Here is a 6,046-nt window from a genome sequence, read left to right as displayed (position 1 = left end):
CCCCACATGGCTCTTATACAACACCCTATTCCACTCTCCATCCCTCTACTTCCCCCACCCAAGCCAAGGTCCCCTCATCCCTGTTGCTGAACAGATGGCAATGTGGACTTTGGGGAAGAATAAGGTGCCAGACAATCCAATTTGCTTTGCTGACTTCAGTGAAATGGGGAGGAAAACAATGCCCCCCCCTCCCCCCATCCCTCCATCTTCCCCACCACTCCTCCTTGTGCTCTTCCCCACAATTCTTGCAATATTATTCACCCCTTTTCACATCACTGTCCTCAGAAACTTCACCTCCACTAACATTCACTTCAGGCATTGTTCCCCCAAGTATTCATTATTTATATTCACCCCCTTTCTGTAAGCATTTAGTGCCCCCCCCCCCCCCCAATCCCTTGCCAGAAATTATTCTAGCCTGACTGTAGCTCTGGGTGACTCTCTACTCCAGGTAGCAGGTGGGCTAGGGGGTTTGGCAGGATGGTGAGGGCTGGAGCAGGTAGCTGGCTCTTCTTGGCTGTCCTGTCAGCTCCAGCCACGCCCCCTGTCCTCCACTGCTGCTAATTGCAGATGAAGTGGGGGGGGGGGGAGGAGGAAATAGAACAGAGAAAACCCTCTGATCTCTGCTCCATCCCCTCCCCTCTGTCTCTTCAGCAACTAGCAGCACTGTGAGGTCAGGAGAGGGGGGCTGGAGCAGCATGGCTCTTCTCTGCTCTGTTGTATTGTGCGCGCTTCCTGCTCCAGCCCTTCCCTTCCTGTCCTCTGTAGTGCTGCTCAGTTGCCACACGGCCAGGAGGGCAAGAGCCCCATTATGAACATGAAAGCGCCACAAACAAATTGGCCACCCTTGCTCCACCCCCTCTAACAGTGAGTGCTAGAAGCTGTGTGTTAAAACTGTGCACTGAAATGCAGCACACAGTTCCTTAATATACAGGTTAAAAAATATTTTACTCCAGATGTAGTAAGCTAATGGTACGCTAATGCATCGCGAGTTAAAAATGTACACTGACTGTAAGATGTGCACATAAACCAGAGATAAAATGTGCGCTCAGCACAGACTGAATGCATTTTAAACATATGGGAGTCTCAGCTGTAATTTATGTTTACAAAAGTCATGTTTTCTGTTCATAAATCCCGATTAAAGGTCCCAGTGGCAGAATTTTGGCTTCTGCCCGTAGAATGTCACAAGTATGAGAAACTTTACTCCACCTCTAACCAGGAATAAAATTTCCAGTGCTAAGAAAACCTGGCACATCTCTCCACATTGGAAGGTAATAGTTAATGCATTCATTAGCATGGGATTTCTATAAGATGGCCCTACACAGAACGCACAGTTTTACAGATGCATATTTTGTGTGTAAAACTCCTTGCTGCACTGGGAGTAACATTTGCACACAACCAAAAGTAAAACTGTGCTCTGCTGAATACACCTTATTGATTCAACCTCATAATAAAGATATGGATAAAAAAACCCAAATCTTTAGTGATTTATTTTTAATTGTTCTGGAATGGTCTTGTGTGAAAGTGTTGTCTGATTATGTGATTAAACTATTGGATATTTAGTTCTGCTATGGCATAATTACAAATGAATTGTTTTGGAATTTTGCCTGTGATAACCACAGGCTTACCAGTCTGATTGATAGCTCTCTGCTTCAACGGCAGGGGAAAAAAAACAAAAAAAAAAAACAAAAAACTGATGCTTCACGCATATCCTGCATAGCTTCAACGACAGGGGTGAAGAAAAAAAGGATTCGCAATCACAAAGCGAGGAGTAGCTGGCTTGTTACGGCGGTTACTACCCCAAACCAAATGTGCCTGATACTTCACTTTAAATGCATATCCAGCATGGCTCTCTGCTTCAACGGCAGGGGAGAAGAAAAAAAAACCAACAAGGGCTGTACAACATAGTCTAGGTAAAACAAATAAGCATGGGTGTAGCTTGCTTATTGCGGCGGTTACTGCCCCTACTACCCCTAACTAATCAAGCTAGATATTTCACTTGGATGCAGCTCCATCACTGCTCTCTACATTAATGGTGGGGGTGGAAGGGGAATAGAACAAGGAGCTAAGAGAAACAGATAAGAATGAGAGAAAAAATGTGTGAGGCTTGCTGGGCAGACTGGATGGGCCATTCGGTCTTCTTCTGCCGTCATTTCTATGTTTCTATGTTTCTATGATAGTGTAGGGCCCCACTTGGATCCTTATGAAGGTGTGGCCTTGTATTCATTTAGAAAAGGAGAGAGGAGCAAACTATGTACACCAAAGCACTCTCTTGTGAGGCTGCTGCAATGGTTGTTTCTTGTGTCTGTTATCAGAAAGATTCTTCTAGAAGAATTGTAGATTTTTGATTTGAAAGTCTAAGGCAGGGGTCCCCAAACTGTGGGCCAGATTCTGCCCAGAGAGTTCAAGTTTCTGACTCACCATTTTTTTCCTTTTGGTAGCTGGATCCGGCCTGCAGAAGAAAGATTTTTTTCCTTGGGGGGTTTTCCCCCTTTAGGGGCAGTGGCAGCAGCAAGATTGGTGGGGTTTCCCAGGCCCCACCAGCGGCACCGAAATTCAATGAAAGAGAGGCTGGAGGGGTTTCCCAGGCTCTGCCAGCAGAACCAAAAGACGACAAGTGTGACAACCGATGAAAGGCTGGCAGGGAGGCCTGGCCCCACCAACAGAGTCACGATGCTGGAAACAGGTGCTGGTGAGGAGGCTAGGCCCCATCAGAGGAGCCAGGGTGCTGGAAACAGAGGCTGACAGGGAGGCCAGGCCTCATCAGTGAAGATCAAGGTGGGTGGGGGATATGTGAGATGGAAGGGAATAAATTAGAGGGAAATTGGGAAGGAGGTGAGAGACAGAGTATGGGGTAAAATAAGGGAGAGTCCATGAAAGGAGGGAGGTGGACAGTGAAGGGAGGTGATGGGGGTGAATGAGAAGGGAAGGAGGTGAAATGTGAGTGAAGAGAGAGGATGAGTTGAAGTTAATAAGGGCAGCGAAATTAACCTGAGTGAAGGGAGAGGATGGGGATGATAAAGAGGGGAGAGTGAGGGAGGGAAGGGAGGTGAAAGATGGAAGTTAAGGAGGGGAAGTCAATCAGAAGGAATGAATGGATGAGAGGTGAAAATAAGAAGTATGGGGTGAAAAGGAAGGGAGGGAAGTAAAAGACAAAGGGAGGAGATGTGTGAGAGTGAAAGAAGGGTGTGAGGTGAGAGTGAAATATGGAGGAGAGGAGGGTGTGGGAGGGAGAGCAACAAACACACACACACACATCTATACCTCAGGGGACAGAGTTGCCTTCTTTAGAGAAATCTATAAATATTATAACTGACATTTATGGGGATCCTCAGCTCAGCTTTCTTCCTTTGCCAGCATTTCAAATCAATGATAGGGCCTTCTCCACTTTCTACCCCCTTGGTAGTTTGAAGTGTTCTTGATGGTCCTTCCTCTGAAAGGTTTGGAGACCACTAGTCTAAGGAGGTGGAGGAGTGTTATTTTCCAATCCCCTCTTTCCTGGCTCAATTCAATGTGACATGTATTTGTGGAGATTTAAGAGATTGTTTGATCGATTTTACCTTTAGAGGTCAGAGAAGATTCTTTACTCTGGATCTTCAAATATATTTTTCCACCCATTTTCACTTTTTGTTTGAGAACTTTTTAATTTCTCATCCGGTATCCAGAGTAAGCAGGAGAGAGAAGTGGCAACCACAAGGTGCTTATTTACAGCAAAATAACCATCCAGTATACACCAGAAAGTCAAGGAGGTACTTAACCAGTTGAAAAGAGAAACAGAGGGAGTGGAAGCAAAGAAAAGAATCCAACTAGCACTTCAGTATTACTCCGGTACCTTTTACAAGGAACTCTAATAGTATCCGTTGCACATTGTCCTGATAGCTGGTGGAGGCCCTAAATTTTGGATAAGAATAAGCGGGACCCCAGAAACAGATGAGGGATCACACAGTTGCTGATTTGTTTCTGGATTATGGATTTATCGATGTCAGATTCCTTTTATTGCATAAGTGCTTCAGTAAAGGCTTTATTTTAGAAAACCGATCAAGTATCCCTCTGGTTCTTTTATGTGCATTTAATAACTAATGCACCTAATGCCTTGGGTCCTGAAGGATATCCTCTCCCATCCCCTGACAAAGAATCCACTGGATAGGGCTTGAAGAGAATGTATTAGGCCTGTGTATGTGACTTAGCCCCAGCATCTGTTGTAACTGACCCCGTGGACCTCAGGGTTACAGTAAAGTGGCTTTTGCCAGACCTTAACAAAGCTTGATTTTGATTTTACAGCCCTTTGGAGTGGGATGTACAGTATATATAACATTCATTATTTCAGGTGGTCGCAGCAACAATCTCAAGTCTGTGCTGCTTTGCAAGCCCTTCAGCGGCAGTTAGGACCCACCCATGTGTCAGGGTTGGTACAACCCCCCTCACTCTGTTCTCGCCCCCCCCCCCCCACCACCACCACCACTCTAGATCCCTTTCACCTGGCTGTGGCTAGCTGTGCTTCCTAACTCTTTCTGCTTTAGCTGAATGATGCACTTACTGATCTTCTATAGCCACGCCTCTCCTTCTGTACAACAGATTGATAACTCTCGTTGGTTACACAGCAAGGTTGAGAGTCTAGGCGTACAGTAGATAGATTCACTGAGATAAAACGGAGAAATGTGATAGCCACCAGCCTTACCAAGATCAAGTAGTGCAATAAAATTGCTCTTTAAAAATAAAAAATTCAAAGAGTCTCCTGGATTGGCAGGATTGCAGTTGTTAAAATGAACAATCTCCCTCCGCTCATATTTTTTTATATGTTCCACCCAAATTTTTTTATTTTTTTTTTTTTTTTTTTTTTAGAAACTCAAAAAATGAATTTCTAGCTTTTATTTGGCAAGACAAAAAAAAAGTTAGAGTTGGTTATTTGGCCCTGGTGATTTGCATGTATTACTGGACCATGCTGCTGAAGAGAGTCATATTCTGCACTAATAATAGGATCTCAATGGAAAGAGAACTTCGCGTTGTCAAAACCTTTTTGCTAAGCCTCTTTGGCCTGTAAAAAGTTGAGCAAATTGCTCGCTAAATTTCCCCCTTTCATTTCTGTGGTTTTGGTTGTTGTCTCGGCTATGAAGAAGTTATCATCCTTGCCCTTTCCTCTCTCTCTTCGCTTTGGAGTAATCCTGACTTTCCTTGTCATTTTTCATAGATACATTTTCCACTGTGGTTCTCAGGATGTCTGTGTAGAACTAGCGAACGCTTTGGGGATACTTCCTTTTTTTTCTTTGCATGCTATTTAGGAGAAATTTGATCTTAATAATATTCCTATTTTTCAATATTTACGGCTTAAGGAGTGGGCCATTAAAAAACCAGTGAAAACAATGTGTGGTGGAGGGGGTGACAGTTTTTGAAAAATTGGACCGAAATGCTTCTAGGAATAAAAGTTTGATTTCTTTTATCTATAAAATATTATTGAATGCTGCTTTTAAGGTACTTGATAACCTCAAGGAGGGTTGTGTTTTGTCTGAAAATGAATGGGAAGGTTATATAAAGGGAATTCCATTGGTACTTCTATCCTGGATAATAGGCATATCATTTTTTGATTGTTGGCCCTATGCCCCTGTGAAATTATATAAAATGGATTTTAAAAAGGATCTTCTTTGTTGGAGAGATGTGGGGGATGGGGATTTTATGTTTGGCGGGAGTTCCCTGTTATCACAATATTTTGATCAGAAATTATTTGGTGGTTTTATAAGATTATCAAAGTAAGAATCGTTCTGGACCCAGCGATGGCATTGTTGAATTATAATTTATCAGCTCATTATGCTGATGCCGTTAAGCATCCTACATTCATATGTTCATATGTTGGTAGAGGAAAGGCATCTTAGTGCTTTGCTTTGGAATTCACCATCCAAACCCTCTTTATCCTTGTGAATTCAAAATTTGTGGCATGTCTGTGATATGGAACAGTTAACTCATCAGGTTATGATTCCTAGCCTTAGTCTCAAAAATCTGGAAGCCCTTTTTGGAGTCAATTAGTGAAAAAGACCTGGACCCTTGATTAGATGTA

Source organism: Rhinatrema bivittatum, chromosome 1 (genome assembly GCF_901001135.1).
Source record: "Rhinatrema bivittatum chromosome 1, aRhiBiv1.1, whole genome shotgun sequence".
NCBI classification, from domain to species: domain Eukaryota; kingdom Metazoa; phylum Chordata; class Amphibia; order Gymnophiona; family Rhinatrematidae; genus Rhinatrema; species Rhinatrema bivittatum.
This window is presented reverse-complemented; position numbering follows the sequence as displayed.